We start from the raw sequence: 22,180 nt of genomic DNA, 5'->3' as shown, positions 1-22,180 counted from the left end.
AATAGTGGGTATATCAGATCAACTAGGACATCACAATCACACTCTCTGCACTCTGACACTTGCTCTCTCGCAACTTTCACAAATTCATTGTAACACTTAGTGATCTGATCTATATCCTGCACTGTATCCTGAAGTTTAAAGCAATAAGAAGAACTAGGCAGCTGCGATTGTCAGCTCCCGAGGTTTTATGCCGGCGATCTAGATTGATCAAGGGCTTTCCTCGTACATCTCGTGTCATTTACTTTACCTTTTTGCTCATTGTTTAATCGTAGATACAGCTCAATATCCTGAGCCGTATTGATGTGCTGAAAATGGGTCAAATAAAACTAACTAAATTACCCTATTTCTAGACTCACTAAGCTTTAAATTTAGAAAACTAAGACTCGACCTAAACCCTAAATCACGCAACCGGCAAGTGAACCGATCGACGTAGTAAAGCTAAAGTAAGTCCGAGTGTCGAACCCACGAGACTCTACTGACTACGCTAAGACTCTATCTAGACTCGAACTGACACGACATACTAAATTGTTTAATTGGATGGGGGGGTTTCTAAAAATCCTAAATAAAATAATAAAATACTACTAGCAAGCAAGACACGAACACAAGCAAAGGGTCTGATCAGTGAGAATGAAGACTACCTAGGCTAGACGCAGGCTAAACTCGGAATGGATTCCTAAATGATAATGATGTGGTGTGAAACTGGGATCTTGAAATTCTCACCTCTAGGGAAATCTAAGGACCCCTAATCCCTCTCAAGAGCACACTAAGATTCCCTAGAGGTTGTTAAATTATCGGTTTTCTAGATTTCTTGTCCGTCCTCTAGTTTCTTGAAAGTGCTTATGTAAGACGCTCTACTTTGCCGCGCGAACGTCTAAAGCAACTATGGGTTTAAACTTGGCTTGATAGACAATGGGTGGTTAATTCCTTTTAACTACTCCTAGACCTACCAATATCCTCGAGCCTTTCCGCGACGAGTCTAGCAGCACACTTGATTTTAATTAATTACCGAATATTGTTCCTAAGGTTACTAGTGCACTTTTCACCCTAGAGAATTAATGACCTATTATGTGATATAGACACTCACCTAAGTCAAAAACCCTAATTCAACTCTATTCCGTGATAAAGACCGTCACCAAGAATTGAATGGAACAAATAAACGATAAATAAGAAATCACAAGCATACAACCGCACCAAGACAAACTATCATAGTGTTTACAATGCGAGAAAAATCACAACCACATCAATAATCATATAAAAATCCAATCTTTGTCATGCCATAGTCATCACCTAGGTAGTTTGTGGTTTTTAGCCGAGAAACATAGTCAAAAACAATATCAATAACATAGTATCAACTGAATTCATCGATAACAGAGTCTAAACAAACAAAGATTGCAAGAAATAGGTATGTAGAACCCGAATCTTCACTCCCGAATGCTCAAGAATGCTTTCCCGATGATTCCACGCTTCCGGTATGCTTCCGACACGATCACAGCCCTCAATCAGCAGCCAAAACAGCCCCAAAGTTGCCCTAGTTCGTCTCTCTTCCGCTGTGTACGCGTATATCTTCATATATAACCACAAACCCTAACTTGCCATGCAATCCTCATAATTCTGCCGACACAGTCTCTTTAGGCGGCCCGCGTGAAATGTTGGCCTGATCTTATGCGGGTCGCCTAAGCTATAAACTTCTGATTCTTTTTACAAACCTCTCGCGGCCCGCCTAGAGTTCCTGTCCAAGTTGACGCGGGGCGCGAGAGGGTGTTGTTCCTCTGATCCTTCTTTAAGTCAACGCGGGGCGCCTAAACATGCCTATTTAGTCAACGCGGGCCGCCTGGAAGCTCCAGAGTTGCAAATTTTCTTCGTTCCAGCTCCCGACTTCCTCGGTTTCCGTGCCAGCCTTCCGCCATTCCAGATTTCTGCTCGTTTTCGCTCCTTTTGGCTGTAAAGACCTGGAAACACAAATAAATCAATAGTATGTACATTCTAAACTAAATCGACACTAAAACTAACTAACTAACGACTAAAACCGACGCGAATACCGATGTATTTTGCAATACATCAAATATCCCCACACTTATCTTTTTTTCGTCCTCGAAAAAGAATAATGCGAACGGAATCATAGTCAAGATAGTCGATCGGGACAAAAGCTTAGATTATTTTATTAAATCGATACTCGTGTTAGCCGCGATTGCAAGTATAATGATCCTCTTAAACCCAACCCGGTTTCAAGCCCTTATCATGCAATTTAGGTTCAAGTTCGGTCAATCCACCTAGGGTCTCACGCTACGAATTGCAAGTCCACCTACTCCCCCCTCAAGCTTATAGGACAAAAGGAACCACCACTGGGTTATTTCCTAACCGCCTTATACCAAGATCAAGAGAGTTTAAAATCAAATCTATTTTTCCATTTTTTTTTCATTTTTTTTTCATTTACGAGCGTATTCTAGCGGTATTCCGGCTGTAGAGTCGCTATCCCGGCTGTAGCGTATTTTGCAAGGTCGATTTCACACATTCTAGCGGTATTCCGGCTGTAGAGTCGCTATCCCCAACCACAGATTACATAGAATGGCTACTTTCATTTAGTTTCTAGCTCGCTTATTTATTTATTATTTTTTTTTCAACGAGATAATGACCAAAAACTCTAACGATCTTAGCTTATAACGGCATCCCTTATACTATTATTGGCGGTTTCAATTTCCCCACTTTCCCTAGATGAGAACCCACTAGTAGACCGACAATTAGGTATAATTAATATCAAAGGAACCCGAAACCGAATCAAGCCTACCCGCGCATCCCAAACTAGACACAAGCACGAATATTTTATCTCATATTATTATTATTTGAACCCGATCAAAAACCCGACTTTTCTATCATTTTCCGTTTTTATTTTGCAAACTTCTTATTTCAAAAGACATTTTTCTATTTTTTTTTTTAATTTTTTTGGATTTTTTTTCAATTTTTATTTTTTTTTTCTTAATTTATGACTCACTATCTACAAGTTCCCATCCCCACACTTGAATGTTGCATTGTCCCTAATGCAAGGATGGAAACCGGACTCCTAAAAACCTATTACAAAAATATAATAAAATAATATACAAATATACAAGTATACAAGTGGAACGACTTAGCTGAATCATATGTGAGACTGTCAATATGCCAGTCGATACCACACATGCCCTCCAATCCATAACGCGCTCAGCAAACTATACTAACTCGGACACGCGAACGGAAGCGGCAAAACAACCTAACAAATCAAACATACCAAACCCAAAATAATATATAATCAAAGCATCAACCAACAAGTATCATCCAACCCAAAAACCCAACCAACCAAATATATTGTATTTATACAAACCGACTATCGAGGATCAAAAACAGCATAAAAATAAAACAAAAGATATAACCGCTGCAATCACTGCTGCTCGTCCTCATGCATCTCCACTAGCATGCTCTCCCCCAGCTGGCTCCTCCTCTCCACCAGCGGGACCCCCCTGCTGTGGCTGCAATGCTGGTGGTAGCTGTAACTGAAAGTAATCATAAAGACCCTGAAAACCCAGCTGCATCTCATGTCTAACCTGCTCGACCCGATCATACAAACCCTCTAGAGTAAGCGGCTCCGACCGCGGCTGCCTGAATGGATACTCCCGTGCTGGGAGCTGATGTCGCTGAAGTGGCACCTGGTACCGCTCCGGAATCGTAGTGGTCGCTGCCTCCTCGCCAAAATACTAGCTAAGTTGGCCGGCCGCCTCTCAACCATGCACATCAAAGAGAACAAACTGTGCTGGTTCACCTTATCTCCCTCGTGCTTTCCTACCAGCGTAGAACATAGAATCTTGTGCACGAACCTATAAACTGGATCCCTAATGTCTGACGCCACCAAATTGCTAGAAAATGGTGAAATAGCAATGGTGCGCCAGAAACGTGCTAAATCCTCCTTCACAACACACGCCTCCGCCGGGTCTCTCAACACCTGCCTCAGTAACCCTCTAAACTCAGCTGACCTAACCTCCTCAGCTGAATACAACCCTGTCGCCTCAGCAAACTGCATCAAACTCATGTTGTAAACCTGTTTACCTAATGCAAACGACACTACATCTGGCTGATCGAACCCCCCTGGGTGCCTGTAAATGAATGTGGAGTGAAACTCCATAGTCAGCTCTAGATACTGCGGCCACTCACACTCCACCGCCCACCTAAACTTATCCCCCAGCAACTCCTGAATTCTCTCAACCTGCCCTAACTTCCTAACCAACTCCCAGTCAATCCTCTTGCTTTCTAACAACCTCACCTTCTTAAGTGCCCCAAATTTCATGAACTCATATGATCCTACCTCAAAACGCAGCAACGGGCTCTCAACCAGCCTCTCACTCTGCCCGTGTGGGGTCCCAGCATCCCTATACCTAATCTCCCGAAGCACCGGAGCACCCGGCTGCTCCTGTGCAGCCGTCTGTGAACGAGTAGTGCGCCTCTTGCGCTTGGTACCCGACGATGATCCTTCACCTGACATCCTGTTCACAAAGAATCAAACAAACATGCAAAACAGGTGAACCGTTAGTAATCGCAAGCTATTTTTTGGTCTTTTTGAATTTTTTTTTTTTTGATTTTTTTGGAATTTTTTTTTGTTTTTATATATTTTTTTTTATAATAAAATAATATTATAATATTGTACAATCGGGCGACGGCCGTATAGCATTTCGTTCGCGGCCGTCGTTCGATACAAGTGCATATCACACAACAACCCGAAACTAGGCCAACCTCGCCCGAATGGAGATTGAGTACGGGCAACGTGGCCTAAAATCGAGCGGTGCAATAGTACGCGCACGACACGACTTAACAAGACGCAACTATGACTCGAAACACACTAATGGACCCTAAACGACGCAAACTAGACGCTACGACACTTCATGACTCAATTTACAAAAAATTACAACATTTACCCCCTCCCGGCACCTTGCTCGCCCCCGAGCAATCCTAAGTGCCGAGACATCAAGACTAACCTCGAAGCGTGGGGGCAATGGAGACCATTCGCGCAAATTGGGTGAAAATGGATTTTTTAAGACATGGCGCGAAAAGCCTCCCCACACTTATCCTAAAACAACTGTCCGCGTCAAACAAGATAACCACAAAAATCCGCGGACAAAACCACCCCCCAATATATATCTATCACGCCCCACGCGCACATCGCTCAAAGCAAGACATCAATCCCTCATATCAAACCAACCCGGGCCACCCGCACCCTGGCAAGTATTCAAAAACGTAGAAAATACGGACTCGAATACAGACTGACCCGAACATAATCCTGTACAACTGATTCACACAAAACTGGACTCCATACTTCGAACCGGAACTGACCCGACACCTAAACATTAACCTTACTGCAGACCCGACACCTAACAATAACCAAGACTCTTACTTGAAACAAAACAGTAACCTAATATACGGACTCGACACAAAAGCATAGTGCAAAAATCATACCTGGTAACCGACGACGCTGAACTCAACTACTGTTGGTGCTGTAGGTGACTCAGTAGCGTGGCAGGTGGTTTCGATGGTGGTAGACGGCTGTGGTGGATGGTACAAGATGGTGGTGAAACTGGTGGTTGTAGGGTTTGGGAGCCGGTGGTGAAAAATGGTGGTGGAGATGGCTGTGGTGACGGATGGCGGTTGTGGAACTGGTGGTGGACGTGGTGAATGGTGGTGAAAGGAGGTGAAGGTGGTTGAAGGTGTGGGAAGCGGTGGTGAACAGATGGTGGATGTTGGGGATGGGATTCGCCGGTGGAGAAGGTAAAGGGGGTGTTAGGGTTCCAAATGACTGTGTTTGGGGGATTTGAAAGAGGCACCGACTGATGCTTTTCAAGCGACCAGCGTGAAATGTAGAGTCACAGTGAGGCGGGTCGCTCTAGCTTTGTTATTTTTTGAATTCCTTAAACCCCAGGCGGCCCGCGTGAAGTATATGAGTTAGTGTAGGCGGGCCGCGAGTGTTTGTTGATTGCTGAAAATGTTTGTAAGTCCAGGCGGGTCGCTTGAGCTAGGGAAGAACCCTATGCGGGCCGCCTGGACAGTGCAGAACTGCAATTTCGTTAACAGTAGCAGCCTGTTTCAGCACAATTCATTTTCTTTAATTACCCTTTTACCCCCTGTATTTATTCCCGAGTTTTTAGCGTTAAACGTACCTGCGTCACCGTTGGTTGATCGATGTCGGCTCCGATAAAGGCGATGAATCCTGCAAAACACTTACGACACACACACGACGCAAAGACACACAAAATGACGCAAAGACACACAAAACGACGCAAATGACGCAAAAACTCACAAAACTATACTAAAGACTCGACACGAACAATGATGCAAAAAAAAAATACAAAAAGACCAAAAAATAGCTTGCGATTACTAACGGTTCACCTGTTTTGCATGTTTGTTTGATTCTTTGTGAACAGGATGTCAGGTGAAGGATCATCGTCGGGTACCAAGCGCAAGAGGCGCACTACTCGTTCACAGACGGCTGCACAGGAGCAGCCGGGTGCTCCGGTGCTTCGGGAGATTAGGTATAGGGATGCTGGGACCCCACACGGGCAGAGTGAGAGGCTGGTTGAGAGCCCGTTGCTGCGTTTTGAGGTAGGATCATATGAGTTCATGAAATTTGGGGCACTTAAGAAGGTGAGGTTGTTAGAAAGCAAGAGGATTGACTGGGAGTTGGTTAGGAAGTTAGGGCAGGTTGAGAGAATTCAGGAGTTGCTGGGGGATAAGTTTAGGTGGGCGGTGGAGTGTGAGTGGCCGCAGTATCTAGAGCTGACTATGGAGTTTCACTCCACATTCATTTACAGGCACCCAGGGGGGTTCGATCAGCCAGATGTAGTGTCGTTTGCATTAGGTAAACAGGTTTACAACATGAGTTTGATGCAGTTTGCTGAGGCGACAGGGTTGTATTCAGCTGAGGAGGTTAGGTCAGCTGAGTTTAGAGGGTTACTGAGGCAGGTGTTGAGAGACCCGGCGGAGGCGTGTGTTGTAAAGGAGGATTTAGCACGTTTCTGGCGCACCATTGCTATTTCACCATTTTCTAGCAATTTGGTGGCGTCAGACATTAGGGATCCAGTTTATAGGTTCGTGCACAAGATTCTATGTTCTACGCTGGTAGGAAAGCACGAGGGAGATAAGGTGAACCAGCACAGTTTGTTCTGTTTGATGTGCATGGTTGAGAGGCGGCCGGCCAACTTAGCTAGTATTTTGGCGTGGTCCTTGGCGAGGCCAAAGAAGGGGGGTGATACGTCCAGGTTGTATGGTGGGCCGTATATCACCATGTTGGCAGCCAACTTGGGTGTTTTTGCTGAGTTTCCAGCAGATAGGATGACTGCGGGACCCGCTCCATCTCTTGTGGAGTTGAGGAGTCTACAGCTAGCCAGGATTGTCACATTCACTGAGCCGCTAGCATGGACAGAGATTCTGCCAGCACCACCGTCTCCGGATCCGACTGCCGAGGAGGCAGCGACCACTACGATTCCGGAGCGGTACCAGGTGCCACTTCAGCGACATCAGCTCCCAGCACGGGAGTATCCATTCAGGCAGCCGCGGTCGGAGCCGCTTACTCTAGAGGGTTTGTATGATCGGGTCGAGCAGGTTAGACATGAGATGCAGCTGGGTTTTCAGGGTCTTTATGATTACTTTCAGTTACAGCTACCACCAGCATTGCACCCACAGCAGGGGGGTCCCGCTGGTGGAGAGGAGGAGCCAGCTGGGGGAGAGCATGCTAGTGGAGATGCATGAGGACGAGCAGCAGTGATTGCAGCGGTTATATCTTTTGTTTTATTTTTATGCTGTTTTTGATCCTCGATAGTCGGTTTGTATAAATACAATATATTTGGTTGGTTGGGTTTTTGGGTTGGATGATACTTGTTGGTTGATGCTTTGATTATATATTATTTTGGGTTTGGTATGTTTGATTTGTTAGGTTGTTTTGCCGCTTCCGTTCGCGTGTCCGAGTTAGTACAGTTTGCTGAGCGCGTTATGGATTGGAGGGCATGTGTGGTATCGACTGGCATATTGACAGTCTCACATATGATTCAGCTAAGTCGTTCCACTTGTATACTTGTATATTTGTATATTATTTTATTATATTTTTGTTATAGGTTTTTAGGACTCCGGTTTCCATCCTTGCATTAGGGACAATGCAATATTCAAGTTTGGGGATGGGAACTTGTAGATAGGTAGTTCCTTCATCATCCTTGAGTTCAGCCTTCGTGTGAGTTCGTGTCTAGTTCGTTTAGTTAACTTAGTTAATTTTTAATTATAATTTTAGGATATTTAGAAAACCCCCCATCAAATAAACAATTAGTTAAGTCCGTGTCATGGGGCGAGTGATTTTGGAAAAATCCCTAATGAAGCGCCTATAAAATCCTGCATGACCGAGAAAACTACGAACCGACTTCACACTAGTCGGAGGAGGAAGCTGGCTAATCGTATCTATCTTCGCTCTATCAACCTCAATACCTGCTCGCGAAATCTTGTGCCCTAGCACAATCCCCTCAGTCACCATGAAGTGACACTTCTCCCAGTTCAGCATCAACTTTGTCTCCACGCATCTCTTCAGCATCCTCTCAAGATTCACTAAACACTGATCGAAAGAATTTCCGTACACTGAGAAATCATCCATAAAAACCTCCATCGAAATCTCGACCATATCCTGAAAGATCGCGATCATACAACGCTGAAATGTAGCAGGAGCGTTACATAATCCAAACGGCATGCGTCGATACGCGTATGTGCCATATGGACATGTAAAAGTGGTTTTCTCCTGATCCTCTGGTGCAATAGGAATCTGGAAATAACCCGAAAACCCGTCGAGAAAGCAATAGAACTGCTGACCCGCGAGACGCTCAAGCATCTGATCAATGAATGGGAGTGGAAAATGATCTTTACGAGTGGCGTCATTTAACTTTCGATAGTCAATGCACACACGCCAACCCGTAACAGTACGAGACGGAATAAGCTCATTCTTCGAATTCAGAACAACCGTCATCCCCCCTTTCTTCGGGACAACCTGCGTAGGACTCACCCAAGCTGAGTCAGAAATGGGGTAGATCAACCCAGACGCTAACAACTTCATCACCTCCTTCTTCACTACCTCCTGCATATTCGGATTCAACCGACGCTGTGGCTGTACTACAGGCTTGAAGACGTCCTCCATCAGAATGCGATGCGTGCAAAAGGTAGGGCTGATGCCCTTGATGTCGGATAGCCTCCATGCAATCGCATCACTGTGCTCTCTAAGCACCTCAATCAACCTCGACTTCTCCTCCTCTGTCAACTTTGACGAAATGATGACAGGCATATCCGGCTTCTCTCCTAAGAATGCGTACTCGAGATGGGATGGAAGAACCTTAAGTTCTAAGGGCGGTGGAATCTCTACCGGAGTACTCTCATCACTAATCGCATCTAGCCCTAATGGCTCAGCACTAACCTCATCGCTCTCATCTAAACACTCCTCCTCTACCTCGTCTACCTCATCCTCAGAATGCTCGTCAACAACTCCCTCACCTACCAGATCGGCTCCACTAATGTACTCGAAGCACGTGTCGACACAAGACATGAATGAATTAAGAAAATAGACGGAATGACACGGCCCACTAACATCATCTCCACAACTAGGATGCTGCATCGCTCTATCGATCTCAAATGTGACAACTCGTCACCCGCACGAAGAGAAATCTTACCGTCAAAGACGTCAATGATCGCCTTTGCGGTTCGAAGGAATGGACGGCCAAGAATAATAGGAACTCTCTCATCGGCCTCCATATCAAGCACAACGAAGTCTACTGGGAACACAAACCTATCGACCTTCACCAACAAATTCTCTACTACCCCACGAGGATACTTGACTGATCGGTCAGCCAAGGACAATGACATGCGCGTGGGTGTAAGCTCTCCTAGACCAAGACGCTCATACAACGAGAATGGCATCAAATTGATGCTGGCCCCTAAATCGGCTAAGGCGTGAGAAGGGGTAGCGGCTCCCCCAAAGAAACATGGAATCGTGAATGTGCCAGGGTCGGTCAACTTCTCTGGTAGCTTATTCAAGACTACCGCGGAGCAACCCCCTGTCAATGGAATATTCGAAAGCTCACCGATTCTCTCCTTACGCTTCAAAAGATCCTTAAGGAATTTCGCATACTTAGGCATAGACTGAAGCGCCTCGATGAACGGAAGATTTATCTTCAACTGAGTAAACATCTCAAGGAATTTCCCGTACTCCTGAGCATATTTCTGCTGCCTGGCACGGGCGGGGAATGGAAGGCGGGAATGATCAATCACGGGTGCCGGCCGACCCCTCGTCGGCTGTCTCTCCACTCTCTGCTCTCCTGGCGACTCCTCGGCGTGTGCTGTACTTGCTGGGGCTAGCCTCGTGTGCACCTTGCCTGGAGCCTCCATCTCGATCTCTGTTGGTGCAGTTGTCTGTCGACTACATCTTCGTTCGAGTCTTACGGCAGAGCTGATTGTATAGGAATAGGAAAGTAAGAAAGCTTGTATAGAATTGAAGTTGTTGGACCGCTCATTAGTCCAATTAGAGGTTAGGGTCGCTTTTGTGTCAATTAGGTTAGGACCACTCGAGCGGACAGGTGGATGGATCGCTCGAGGGACAAATGGTATGGACCGCGTATGTGGTAATCATGGACCGCTTATCTGGTAGCTATGTGGATCGCTCTTATGGACATGTCCATATGAGCGGCCCATGTTGTCTATATATAGATAGGTCGTATAAGCGATCCAGGTAGCATTGTGAGCACGGTTAGTGTGTGTAAAGGCAAAACTCTGTCCGTTTTGTCTCCATGTACTTGTAACTTGTTAGCAGATCAATAAAGGAGACGTTAAATAGTGAAATCAAGCATTACGAAGACTAATTCAATGAATTCCGCCTCTGGATTAGTCTAAGACCTCTTCTGATCGACTCATCGGGTCAGCAAACGATCCTACATGTGGTATCAGAGCTCAGGAGGAAGAGTTCTTGCTGTTTAGCTCGATTTTCACTCGATATTCTCACTTCTACACCTTCTTATCTGATTCAAAGAGATTTCACGGTCAAAAATCATTCAAAATCTCAGGGATTGTGCGCAATAGTACTGTGACAAACCCTGGAAAGTTTCAGATCAGAATTCCAAGTCGTTTGGAAGATATCAAGGTTTTTCGGTTCGAAATCGCGAAGGAATCTAGGCTGGTTCGCTGATTTGGATCGCTTTTGGGACAGACCGCTCGAACGGATCGCTTATTTGACACTTGTGAACCGCTCGTTCGGACATATTGGACCGCTTATTTGGACTAGCTCAATAGCCGGATCGCTTATCTGAACAATAGCCGGATCGCTCATCCGAACGGTTGGAACCGCTCGAACGGACAACTTGAAACCGCTCGAACGAATAACTTGGAACCGCTCGAACGAACCGTCTGGACCGCTCATCCGAACAACTTGGACCGCTAATTCAAACAGTTTGGACCGCTTATATGAACGGTTGAATTCGCTTATTTGGACACAACCGGGTCGCTTATCTGGACAGATCAGGCTCGTTCGAATTGACTATCTTGGAACGCTCATTCGGTTCGCTGATTTGAACATCCGGTTCGCTTGTTGATCAGATTGTTTGATTGCTTATTGGACATCCGTTTATCCGAACAGTATTTTTGAAAACATGAAAAGAATTCCGATATTTCCAGATCTCGGAAGTGATGTTGATACGGATGATGAGGAAGAGTATCACAACAAATGCAGAAAAAGCACTGATCCTAACAGTTTTAATTTTTTCTATGCAGATAAAGTTGAGATGCTGAATCAAAAGAAGATTGCTCGGTTGCAGAGAGAGCTTGATGCAGCAAAGTCACTGGCTGATGAAAAGGCGAAAACTGAAGCTGTAGAAAAAGTAGTAGAGAAAATTGTTGAAGTCGAGAAACTAGTGGAAGTTGAAAAAATAGTTGAAAAAGTAATTGAAGTTGCTAAGCCTTGCGAGAAGTGCTCTGAATCTTGCAAAGAATGTGATGATAAAGACAAAAGATTTGCTGAGTTAAAGAAAGCTGAAGGACAGAAAACAGAAAAAGAATCTGTGAAGAATGACTCTTCAAGTTCTGCCTCAGTGTGTTTCAAATGTGACAACTTGAAGACCGACAATGACAAACTTGTCAAAGATGCGGAAAGTTTGGCACTGGAGATCGAGAAGTTAAGAAATGAGAAACAGACTGATGATAAACAGATTCGTATTCTGAAGGAAAATAGTGAGATGTTGAAAGCTGATAATGACAAACTGTTGGATGGTTTGAACAGTTTGACTTCAGAAAACAAAGTTTTGAAAGATAATATAAATAGTTTTGAAAACAAACAGAAATCATAGGAAAATGAAGATTTCTGGATAAAATTGGAAAACAAAAATCTGAAAACAAATGAATCAAAGCTTCAGGAACAGATAAAAGTTCTGACGAATGAAAAGTCTGTTCTTGAAATTTTGAAAAATGAAAATGAAAATTCAATCAAGTCTCATCTTGAGAGAATATCTAAGCTTGAGGAAGAAGCTAAGAATTCGAGGATCAAGATAGATGAACTTGAAAAGAAGTTGATCGGTTTTGTGACTTCACCTGACAAGATAAATATTCCTTGTCCAAAACCAATCAACTCAGTTCCAATAAGTGACGATGTCACAAACTTTGACAAAGTCAAAGTTGAAGATTGCGATGAAATATCTGATGATGTAAATGAAAAATTAGAAAAACAAAAATTGTTTTTAAAATTAAAAGAAAAATTTCAGAAAACTATTCTACAATCGACTGAAAAAGGTGAATGTTCTAAACAAAGACCTTTGAAGAAGAAAGTGGAACAGAAACAAAAAGATAATAAAAGTTCATCAGATCGATCATCCAATCAAAATAAAAAATTACAAAAAGTAAAAAATGAAAACTCAAAAACTGTTGGTAATAAGTGGTGCCGGTCGGACCACAGTGCTCAAAAGCCAAATCCAGCAAACTTGAGGAAGGAATATCACCAAGCCAGACAATGCTATGATTTGAGCGTTTGGTGTGAAGGTGGTATATGGTACGATAACAGAGTGTGTTACCGATGCGGTTATCAAGGACACATTGCTGTTAACTGCCGGAATTGGAGTTATGAGACCAGAAGATGCTACGATTGTCAGATCAGAGGTCATATTGCCAGAGATTGCCCAAGGAGATCAAATGAAAGATGGAGGGCTGTATCTCAGAAAGTGACAAGAAATCCAGTCAAAGTCAAACCCAAAGAACTGAAAGTTCAAGAACCAAAAGTTCAAAAACCAAAAGTTCAAGAACAGAAAGTTCAAGAGACGAAAGTGAAGCTTTCGCAGGGACAGAAAGACAGACTGAGAAAAAAAAGGAAAAAGGCGAGAGAGTATCTCGAGAAGATTTTGTCCTCGGGTTCATCCGTTGGAAAGAATAAAAGTTCTGATGAATCTACTACCTCCGCTGTAAAGACAAGCAAAAAGAATTCATCAGATACAAATTTGGGGACAAAAGAGGAGAAGAAAAAGAAGAAAGTGAAGTTTTCACTTCCCGGCGATGAATCTGACTCATCAAAGTCAGACAAGCCATCTGCAGGCAATGATTCTGGTTCGTCAAAGCCAGAGGAGCCTTTGGTTGAGGTAAAAAAGGAGAATTCAGGTTTAGCAATGGATGATGCAAATTTTCCACCATTGTTGAACAAGAATTCGAAATCACCCAAGGCTCGTCAGGCTTGGGTGAATCTGTTTAAATGAAAAACCTGACTTGCCGGAGATCCCAAGATGGTATCGTGGATCATGAATCGGCACATTTCTTGAGAAATTTCACTTTGGTGATTTTTCGTCTCAAATGTGGTAAATCAGGGACATTAAGTTGTACTTGATTTTCTACAAATGGTTTATGTTAAAACTGAAAATGTTAAATCTTTAAAAGGTTTGAAGAAAACAAAATGAAGAGATAACCCCGAACCTACAAATGGTTGGTAAACAAACTAATTTTTCCGGAAAAACCATTTTGATTGAAACAAACTTGAGTGTTTTGAAATCATTATGGGAAAATAGTTTGTTGTGAGGGGGAGTTCTGATTGTTTTTGCACGAGAATGGTGAATTGAGGTAATTCACATAATGTTGTCAAATTTTTGTATAGTTTGTTTTTAAATTTTTCCTCAGAAAATCAAAATTGAAACATATTTTGATTTTAGGGGGAGTAAGAAAATTTTGAAAAATTTAAAAATTGAAAAATGAAAATGAGTTTTGTTGCAAAAAGAGGAGATGATAGTACATCGGTGGACTTTCACAGCATGCTAGAGATTTGTAAAGACAAAATTGTTTTTAAACAAGTCTTACTAATGATGTGTCAGTAGGCTTCACACAGTTAGTAAATTGTATTCGAGATATAAACATAAAATCAAAACTGGCTTATTTTGTGGGGAACACTACTTGGATATATAGGTAACCCCTGAAATCTCGTTTGAAAGGTTTCTTATTCTGGAATACTAGGTTCTTGTACTCAATTGATGTCTGGGGTATTATTCCGGGACTTCTGCTGAACGGTAGTTCTGACCTAGTCCCTGGCTAATACTTTCTTCATATGCTTGAAACATAGCATAAAGCCCTCAGCTGATTAGACAATAAAATTGATGATCAGTTGTTGTAGCTGAAAAGATCCTCTAAAGGGGACCCACTGCTAAGTCGAAGCTGATATCTCTCTGCTGAACGGAAGTTCTGACCTGAGATCCCTCAGTTCTCGCATTTTTCCCCTAATTTATATACAGATATCATTTGTAGTTATACTTTCCTGTAGATCAGAATATTGGGATCTGGATACGGGAGTATATTCAAGAGGTGGGACACTCAAATAAGTTTAAGTGCTAATACATTAAATACGTATCTTGAATCAATTGAAAATTTGTGTAGAGGTTTAAGTGGACAACAATATTGACAATCAGAAGTAAATTTGTTTTTAACATTTGCTGATTAATCAAGATCAACGGTGTTGGTGATATGTCTCAAAAACCGATATGATCCTCTTGCACAATCTCTCAAAAATAGTGTTCATTTCTGTTTTTCTATAAATTCAAAAATCCAAAAATATTGTATTTTTGTTTGATATTTGAAAACTTCAAAAAGATTTTCGACAACAGAGTGTGAAGAACTGATTTTTGTCATTTCAAGTGCTAAACATGTTGAACTTGTGGTTTGAGAGAGAGTGTTAAATTGTGAAGATTTGAAATGCACATTTGGTTCATTAACTTGATGAATAAGTTGAATGGTAACCTACAGTTTGATCTTCATAGTTTTTCTTATACGATTAGTTAATTCATTAAGTTGAATTACAAATTGTGTTGTTTTGTGATAGTGTATTTGAGTATTGCAGGTTTCTGATCCTGTTGCTACGGATAGCCAGGAGACTCATCAGAACCAGAGAAGAGCTTAAACAGAGAAAGCCAGGAGTTGATTTCAATGGTGATAACGATTTCCAGACAGAGATCACAGCATGATGTTAGGGGGAGTCTGATGAAAGTTAGAGCCAGAGAATGATCCAGGCATATGATTCCAGGAAGGAATTCCTGAAGAAGATATTATTCCAGGCTGAGTTCCTGAAGAAGACCGAACAAGAGTGAAGAGCTAGAAATGATTGAAGACTCTCACTGAAGATTCCGTCAACATTCAAGGGGGAGTCTGTTGGTGCAGTTGTCTGTCGACTACATCTTCGTTCGAGTCTTACGGCAGAGCTGATTGTATAGGAATAGGAAAGTAAGAAAGCTTGTATAGAATTGAAGTTGTTGGACCGCTCATTAGTCCAATTAGAGGTTAGGGTCGCTTTTGTGTCAATTAGGTTAGGACCACTCGAGCGGACAGGTGGATGGATCGCTCGAGGGACAAATGGTATGGACCGTGTATGTGGTAATCATGGACCGCTTATCTGGTAGCTATGTGGATCGCTCTTATGGACATGTCCATATGAGCGGCCCATGTTGTCTATATATAGATAGGTCGTATAAGCGATCCAGGTAGCATTGTGAGCACGGTTAGTGTGTGTAAAGGCAAAACTCTGTCCGTTTTGTCTCCATGTACTTGTAACTTGTTAGCAGATCAATAAAGGAGACGTTAAATAGTGAAATCAAGCATTACGAAGACTAATTCAATGAATTCCGCCTCTGGATTAGTCTAAGACCTCTTCTGATCGACTCATCGGGTCAGCAAACGATCCTACAATCTCCTCATCAACCTCCTCCTCTACTTCTTCAACCTCTCTCTCTCTCACTACCTCTCCCAAACTCCTCCCACTACGGGTCGTAATCGCCTTCGCTGACTGATTCGCGGGATTCGGGAAAGTGTTTCCCGAAAACTGACCCGGTGGGTGCTCCTGTAACTGCTGAGCAATTCCGCCTACTGTCCTCTGAAGATCGAGGAGGGCGGCCTGCTGATTCTTGAACTGAAGGTCGTTATTCTTGTTAATCTGCTCCTGATTTTTCATGAATGCATCGCTCCGCGTCATCATCTGAGCAAACATCTCCTCTAACCTACTCGTGCTAACCTCAGGAGCTTTCACACCACCTTGACTCTCCTGAGGTGGTCCCCTACTCGAAAACTGACCACTAGACCCCGACCCACTAAACTGCCCTGAACTAGACTGCGTGTAAATACCGGGCCCTCTACTCTGATACTGACCAGATGAAAATCCAGGAGGATTTCCAGACGAACGATACCCACTCGAATTACCACTACCGCGCCAGTTGGAACTAGAATTATTGAATGGATTCGTGGGACCCCTAGGCTGACCGGCTATATACTCTACCTGCTCAAGAGTGAGCGTGGGGCAATCTATGGTATCGTGCCCTCCTCGACAAACTTCACACCTATCGACTTTCTTCTTTATCTCACTCAACTCCTGCCTCATCTCCTGCCTAATCTCCTCTTTCGCTCTCTCGACTGCAGCAGCTACCGATGAATCCAAGCTAACTTGGTTTACTCCTCGACCGGCCGAGGTGGTACGCACAGGAATGGAAGTCCTGCTGGTAGTGTTGTAGTCCATATCGGAGTGGGCAAAACTCTCAAACAAATCGTTGCACTCTGCAACTGTCTTCTTCCCCATAAGCTGACCTCCTGCTGAGGTGTCGAAACGAGCCCTAATCTCTAGAGTAAGTCCATTGTAGAACTTCTCCACTAACGCCCAATCAGATAGACCATGCTGAGAACAACGGGTGATCAGGGTCTGAAAACGCTCCCAAGCCAGATGATACGGCTCATCTGGCTCCATACGAAATGAGTGGATTTGGTCACGAAGGCGAGATGCCTTGGCTGGCGGAAAATATTTGGCTAAGAATGCATCGCGAAGGCCTGCCCAAGTACGGAAAGTGCCAGCAGGCTGGGAATCGAACCAGACGGCTGCGCGTCCAGCAAGTGAAAACGGAAAAACCTGAAGATACCTAGCATCAAGATTGACACCCTCAATGAAGAAGGTGCTGCAGAGACGAGTGATGCGATTGATATGGGCGGGGGCATCCTCGTCGTCACGACCATGGAACTGGCAGGAATTTGTGATGGCGGTCATAATGTAGGATGGTATCTGCCAAGACCGATCGTTCGGGATCTCAGGAAGGGTGATGGGGGAATTACCACCGGCGAAGCCGGTGGTAGCCTGGTCGTAAACTGTCCTACGGGCCATGTGAGCTACGGGTGGTGGACTAGGTGGTCGGGAGGGTGGTGGGGAATTGTGGGGTGAAGATTTTGGTGTAAGATCGAAAACTGGGGTGGACTGAGAAAATGAAGTAGAGCTAGAAGCACGTACCTCCGACGTAGATGACGAGAAGGAAGACCTGAGTGCAAGCGGCAACGGCGGCGGTCCCTGCGAGCGCGTATGGGGCATCCACTGCAAAAACCGAAAACAAACAAGTAAGACGACTCTACTAAACGACTCGACTAACTATAAAAAGACACTAAAATACTTAGACACCTACGACTCAAACAAAGAAACAAAATAGCACGTAATATGTCAAGTAAGTCCAAACAAAGTAATCAGCGCAATCGCCAAGAGTCCCTGGCAACGGCGCCAAAAACTTGATGTGCTGAAAATGGGTCAAATAAAACTAACTAAATTACCCTATTTCTAGACTCACTAAGCTTTAAATTTATAAAACTAAGACTCGACCTAAACCCTAAATCACGCAACCGGCAAGTGAACCGATCGACGTAGTAAAGCTAAAGTAAGTCCGAGTGTCGAACCTACGAGACTCTACTGACTACGCTAAGACTCTATCTAGACTCGAACTGACACGACATACTAAATTGTTTAATTGGATGGGGGGGGGGGGTTTCTAAAAATCCTAAATAAAATAATAAAATACTACTAGCAAGCAAGACACGAACACAAGCAAAGGGTCTGATCAGTGAGAATGAAGACTACCTAGGCTAGACGCAGGCTAAACTCGGAATGGATTCCTAAATGATAATGATGTGGTGTGAAACCGGGATCTTGAAATTCTCACCTCTAGGGAAATCTAAGGACCCCTAATCCCTCTCAAGAGCACACTAAGATTCCCTAGAGGTTGTTAAATTACCGGTTTTCTAGATTTCTTGTCCGTCCTCTAGTTTCTTGAAAGTGCTTATGTAAGACGCTCTACTTTGCCGCGCGAACGTCTAAAGCAACTATGGGTTTAAACTTGGCTTGATAGACAATGGGTGGTTAATTCCTTTTAACTACTCCTAGACCTACCAATATCCTCGAGCCTTTCCGTGACGAGTCTAGCAGCACACTTGATTTTAATTAATTACCGAATATTGTTCCTAAGGTTACTAGTGCACTTTTCACCCTAGAGAATTAATGACCTATTATGTGATATAGACACTCACCTAAGTCAAAAACCCTAATTCAACTCTATTCCGTGATAAAGACCGTCACCAAGAATTGAATGGAACAAATAAACGATAAATAAGAAATCACAAGCATACAACCGCACCAAGACAAACTATCATAGTGTTTACAATGCGAGAAAAATCACAACCACATCAATAATCATATAAAAATCCAATCTTTGTCATGCCATAGTCATCACCTAGGTAGTTTGTGGTTTTTAGCCGAGAAACATAGTCAAAAACAATATCAATAACATAGTATCAACTGAATTCATCGATAACAGAGTCTAAACAAACAAAGATTGCAAGAAATAGGTATGTAGAACCCGAATCTTCACTCCCGAATGCTCAAGAATGCTTTCCCGATGATTCCACGCTTCCGGTATGCTTCCGACACGATCACAGCCCTCAATCAGCAGCCAAAACAGCCCCAAAGTTGCCCTAGTTCGTCTCTCTTTCGCTGTGTACGCGTATATCTTCATATATAACCACAAACCCTAACTTGCCATGCAATCCTCATAATTCTGCCGACACAGTCTCTTTAGGCGGCCCGCGTGAAATGTTGGCCTGATCTTATGCGGGTCGCCTAAGCTATAAACTTCTGATTCTTTTTACAAACCTCTCGCGGCCCGCCTAGAGTTCCTGTCCAAGTTGACGCGGGGCGCGAGAGGGTGTTGTTCCTCTGATCCTTCTTTAAGTCAACGCGGGGCGCCTAAACATGCCTATTTAGTCAACGCGGGCCGCCTGGAAGCTCCAGAGTTGCAAATTTTCTTCGTTCCAGCTCCCGACTTCCTCGGTTTCCGTGCCAGCCTTCCGCCATTCCAGATTTCTGCTCGTTTTCGCTCCTTTTGGCTGTAAAGACCTAGAAACACAAATAAATCAATAGTATGTACATTCTAAACTAAATCGACACTAAAACTAACTAACTAACGACTAAAACCGACGCGAATACCGATGTATTTTGCAATACATCACGTATCCTGAACACTGTTTTTCCAAAGAACATAACCAGCATATTTTCAACACACTTTTTAGCACACTACCTCACTTAACTAATTTGATCACTTAATTGCTTCGGTAATTTTTGACCAAAACAATATTGACAATAGTGTTTCCTCTCTTATTGATCGGCTGCTTCGTACGAGAGAACGTTAGGGTGACCATGCAAGGTAATTTATTATTACGGTGGCCAACGTAATAACAACTTGTAGTGCATGGGAATTCTGGTGGACTCTGCGGACCAAGCTAATGATCACTATTCATTCAAAATTCTTAAGTTATTACTTGAGATTCAATTTTTCTTATCTATTAGAACACAAACTGTGGTGGTTAGTATAATACCCTACAATACCATACAATACAATACAGGAAGACAACACGTATTTGTTCACACCTAACATTCGATCTATATCACGATTCATTTGAGACTAGTCATTTAAACAAACAAAACTTGTTAGCTACTCATGGAGGATTTTCCTCAACATTCTCGAAATTCTTAAACATGGGTTGGTTCTAGGGTGTCTATGACACTTTATCCTACTTTACCTTACCTTACCTTATCATATTCCACCTTATCATTTTTATTGGAAATGATACAATAAATTTCATCGCTTGACATTTGTCTTTTCCCAAGGAATGGTATGGCATGAGCCATGCTGCAACTCCCTCATTGCATTCTATTCGAAATTTCTGGAGATTCTAATAATCTTGCTAGAGCTCGTGAAACTCAAGCACCATTGCCATAATTTTCACATGGACAAATAAGACAAAGGATTTTCTCTACTTCGGACGATCGAGGTCATAGAGTAGGGAACACATATTATATGGACGAAGACCACTAGTTGGTTTTCCCTCCTCAATGAATTATTTCTTTGCCACTAAAACATATAACCAATACACGCAAGAGGCACTACGCATTTTAGTTGCGGTTATTCACATTATCATTTATTTTTTTTCGGTTATCCATATTATCATATATTCAAACATATATGAACAATGCGATCTTGAGGTTTCCATGACCAATTGCATTCTTCATTCTTGGGTGCATGATAGACTATATTTATCCAAATATATGTCTAGATTCTTTTAATAGTGTGTATTAAAAATATCATGGCACCAAAAGAAACAAATGTTTAAGTTAAAAGTTATGTGTTGAAAATCATTGCTTTTACACGATGTGGTTTATACATGACACTGCTACGCAAGATATTGTTATACATGACATTTGACGTTAGTATACACAAGACATTTTTGTAAATAACAACACGTGTGTAATATGATAAAAGCATGGTGGATATGCCGCTGGTACTTCCTATATATAAGTGCTTATATTATATTGCATATCATGGTGTTATTCAAACCTCTTCGACAAAGACAAGACATGACATTTTACACAAGACGCGACATCCTCTACACAAGACATAATACTCTATTTCAAGACATGATATATTTATACACTACATTTCTATTGGTTATTTATTTAACCATACATCATTATTTTATATCATCTGAATTTCATATCTATTTTCATATGATTTTATAAAAGAACTCGATCATAACTGGAGCCAATGTTGATGGTTACACTTGATGCTTTCACGGTCTCTCAAGGGTTGTTCCATACTGGGTAACACCCGAATTCAAACACATTACATGTTGGGTTTAGCCTCGGAGATCCGAAGCATGACCGCATTATCCCACCCTACCTCAATCACTCAAATAGTAGTTACTCGACACGTTTCCAATCAACCAACATTTCACATCCATGTTATTTGATACTGGTGCCAATTTTAGCTTCATCTCAATATTTCACATACATGAGTTTCATGGCTAGGGACGAGATTATCCTAGCTACAATTAGGGATTGGGTTATCCTACATCTAAACATATGGTTGGGTTATCCAACATCTAAACATATGGATCGGGTTATCCTACATCTAAACATATGGATTGAGTTATCCTACATTTAAACATAGGGTTCCTAAAAATATAGAGTGAAGTCATCTCCACACAGAATTCCAAATGTACTTGGCCTAGAGCCAATTAAGCTAGACGTCTCCTCATTCTATAGAATCGACATATGGTAAACTAGTCGAGTCAGGGAAAGTTGTTAGAGGATGTTCCTTGGAAATTGGCGAGCGAAGATTCAGTATTGATCTCTTACCGTTGAGTTGGGTAGTTTCGATGTAGTGGTTGGCATGGATTGGTTATCTGATAACCAAGCCAAATTCTTTTGTCATGAAAAGGTCATTCGCCTACCACTACTGAACAAAGAGACACTCATAAATCATGGAGAGAAGCACGACACACCATTGTGGATTAA

This window comes from Helianthus annuus, chromosome 16 (assembly GCF_002127325.2).
Source record: "Helianthus annuus cultivar XRQ/B chromosome 16, HanXRQr2.0-SUNRISE, whole genome shotgun sequence".
NCBI classification, from domain to species: domain Eukaryota; kingdom Viridiplantae; phylum Streptophyta; class Magnoliopsida; order Asterales; family Asteraceae; genus Helianthus; species Helianthus annuus.
Note: the sequence above shows the minus strand (reverse complement) of the source record.